This window comes from Alosa alosa, chromosome 8 (assembly GCF_017589495.1).
Source record: "Alosa alosa isolate M-15738 ecotype Scorff River chromosome 8, AALO_Geno_1.1, whole genome shotgun sequence".
Lineage (NCBI taxonomy): Eukaryota > Metazoa > Chordata > Actinopteri > Clupeiformes > Clupeidae > Alosa > Alosa alosa.
The window spans coordinates 12,307,847-12,311,219 of record NC_063196.1 but is presented as its reverse complement, the minus strand read 5'-3'; the positions used below and the strand labels follow the sequence as shown (position 1 = coordinate 12,311,219).

Below are 3,373 nucleotides of genomic sequence, written 5' to 3'. Positions count from 1 at the left end.
GTCGTCTGGCCTAAGGTTAGAGCCCTCAACGCTACCACTCTTCTAACAGCCTACCAAGCGAGAGCTGCTGGGCGAGATGGGGTCCCAGCTGGACTCGAAACCCGAATCCAGCCCTTTGGGAGGAGATATGCTACATAACAGATTTGAATCTCCGCACCTCAGGCGGCGCGATCCAAAGCTGCGGCCACACCATGGGACTGGCCGTCGTGGGTGAAAGGTCATTGTGGCTGAATCTATCAAGCCTAAACGACAAAAAAAAGGTGGATCTCTCGATGCGAGGTTGACCCGAAGGTGCTTTTCGGCCCAGCAATCGCTGCAATGCGCACAAAGTGTGACCTGCAGAAGAAGGAGAACGAGGCGTTCGATGTATGTCTGCCTCGCAAACAGACACCCCACCCCGCTTCGACGGCTCGCGCCCCGACACCATCTCCACAGCAGCCGAGGGGATTCCAGCAGCCAGTCAGGCCACCCAGACCCCAACAGGCTGAGCAGACGAACACCCAGCCTAGGGGCGTCAGGCCGAGGTCCTGGGCGGGAACACCTTCTTGGCGACGCCGCCAGGCACCGGCCTGGTAACCCTCAGGGGAACAAGAAGAGGGGCGGATACTTAGGTGTCTCTGCATGCGGGATGGACAGCCAGCTCCAAGGGCTATCTGGCTTGTTCCCCCCCGCCAGCAGCGCTTCGCCCCCTCCGCAAAAAGAGGAGGCGTCTGCAAGCGCCAGAAACGCCAGCTCATTGTGCTTCGGCCAGAGAGAGCGTAATCGAGTGCCCTCACCCCTCGCAGTCACTCACGAAGTCTCACTGCAGGGTAATGTCAATAAAGTGTTTACAATGTGTCATGGCCAGTTCAACTTCCCCATCTCACAGTCAGTTTTCACAAGCACTCCCGCACACACTTTTTCCCCAGCCCCCCTCGGAAAAAAAAAAAGGAAAAAGACCGGTGGCCAGATAACCTCTGGTCGCCACCAACATTTATTAAACATATTAAAGTTTCACCCTCGCCCAGGCCCTCAGCCTCTGGCGCGGGGAAATTCACACGCAGTGTTTCACCTCCCTCTGGCACACACCCCGTGTTCGCCAGAGGAGGGCGCTCCAACACAACGAATAAACCACATCGGCCCCCTTGCTCCCCAAATAGAAGCCTGGCATGCGTGTGGCGCCCCCCTCCTTGGGTACTCTCCACCGTATCGAAGGGCCTTCGATTACAGTTAATAAAGAAACCACCTCCTTTCAACAAGGTTTTAGTTTCAGAGGCTCTGAGGGGGAATCAGCTCGGGTTCTGGAAGCCGAAATAGCTTCCCTTCTAGAGAAGGGAGCTATACAAAAAGTCCCGAAGGGAGAAATGGAGAAGGGTTATTACTCCCGTTACTTCCTGGTTCCGAAATGGGACGGGGGGCTTCGCCCCATCCTCAATTTGCGTGTTCTGAACGGTCATTTAAGAAAATTCACCTTCAGAATGCTCACTCACAAAACACTGTTCAGCTCTATCCGGCCAGGGGACTGGTTTCACGGTAGACCTGAAGGACGATATTTCCACATAGGCGCAAGGCTACCTGCACCGGAAATATCTGAGGTTCGTGATATCAGGGCACAGCTTACGAATACCTGAGAGTCCTTTTCGGGTATGCGCCCGTGCCCAGAATTTTCACCAAATGCATCGAGGCTGCTCTAGCTCCACTGAGACACTCGGGGCTCAGGATATCAGCATTTATAGACGATTACCTTCTATGCTGTTCAACTAGAGAGCAATTGGAGCGAGACACGGCTCGTCTCGTCTCCCATCTCAGAAATTTGGGCTTCAACATCAATCTCACAAAGAGTTGTTTGACACCCTGCCAGAGGATAGAATATCTGGGGGTCCAGATAAATTCTATCTCCTATCGCGCTATACTGTCACAGAGACGCGTTGAGTCATTTCGGCAATGTCTGTCTCAATTCCACACAAGAGGGCATGTCCCATTCAGAACCTCTCTTCGTTTAGCAGGCCTGATGGCTTCGACCCTGGCTCATTCCGTTGGGGCTATTGAGAATAAGAGACTTTCAGCGTTGGATATTAGGGCTACGTCTCTGCCCACGGAGGTATCTGCGCCGCAAGGTGTCGATCACTGCACAATGCCTCGCAGCCCTACGCTGGTGGCAGGACCCTGCGATCTTCCTCACGGGAGCCCCCCTTGGTATGGTTTCTCTGAGAAAGGTAATAACAACAGACGTGTCCCTGACAGGCTGGGGAGCAGTGTACGAAGGCAGAACAGTAAACGGCATCTGGCCTCTTCACCTCCGCAGCCACCACATAAACGCCCTGGAGCTATTAGCGATGATTTTGGCGTTGAAACACTTCCTCCCCTTCATCCACAACTGTCATGTTCTAATCAGGTCGGACAACACGACCGTGGTAGCTTACATCAACAGACAGGGTGGGACGCGCTCTCTCCAGCTTCACAGGCTAGCGTGCGGACTTGTGTTGTGGTGCAGCACGCATCTCGCCTCGATATGCCACACACATTCCGGGAGTCCTAAACAGGGGGGCAGATCTCCTCTCCAGAGGGAATCCCCTCTACGGAGAGTGGAGGCTTCACACTCAGGTGGTCGAGATGATTTGGGAGAGGTTCGGCAAAGCTGCCGTAGATCTCTTCGCCTCGCACGAAAACGCGCACTGTCCCCTCTACTTCTCTCTAACAGACACAGATGCTCCCTTGGGTGTGGACGCTCTGGCTCACCCGTGGCCAAACGTGCTGCTTTACGCGTTTCCACCGATGAGTCTCATCTTACCCACGCTCGCCAGGGTATGAGAGCACGGCCTGTCACTGCTTCTCATAGCCCTCCTTTGGCCAGGGAGGATGTGGCTATCAGAGATAACACAACTCCTCTACGGAGAGCCGTGGCAGCTTCCTCTGCGCCGGGACCTTCTCTCCCAAGCGCGAGGTCAAATATTTCATCCCCAGCCCGACCAGCTAGCTCTTTGGGTCTGGCCCCTGAGCGGTTCAACTTGAACACAGTTGGTCTCCCCGATAATGTGATCACCACCATTCAAAGCGCTTGAGCACCCTCCACACGCGCCCTATATGATAATAAATGGCGTGTGTTTGAAAAGTGGTGTGATGACAAACAAATCGTGCCCTTCCAATGCAATGTTGCTAATGTGCTGTGTTTTCTACAGTCATTGTTGGACAAGGGTAAGGCCTTCTCCACGATTAAAGTCTACTTATCAGCCATCTCCGCCTGTCATGTGGGGTTCGACAAAGCGTCGGCGGGCAAACACCCTCTGGTGTGTCACTTTATGAAGGGGGCACGCCGTTTACTCCCAGCGACAAAACGTCTTTTCCCGTCCTGGGACCTGTCCGAGGTCCTGGAGGCGCTCTCTCATCCGCCTTT

General features: G+C 54.3%; 1 pseudogene; it reads left to right on the top strand.

The window, feature by feature from the left end:
* The first annotated feature begins 364 nt into the window (after nucleotides 1-364).
* LOC125299328 lies at nucleotides 365-2,991 on the top strand (annotated as a pseudogene).
* The last annotated feature ends 382 nt before the right edge of the window (nucleotides 2,992-3,373 follow it).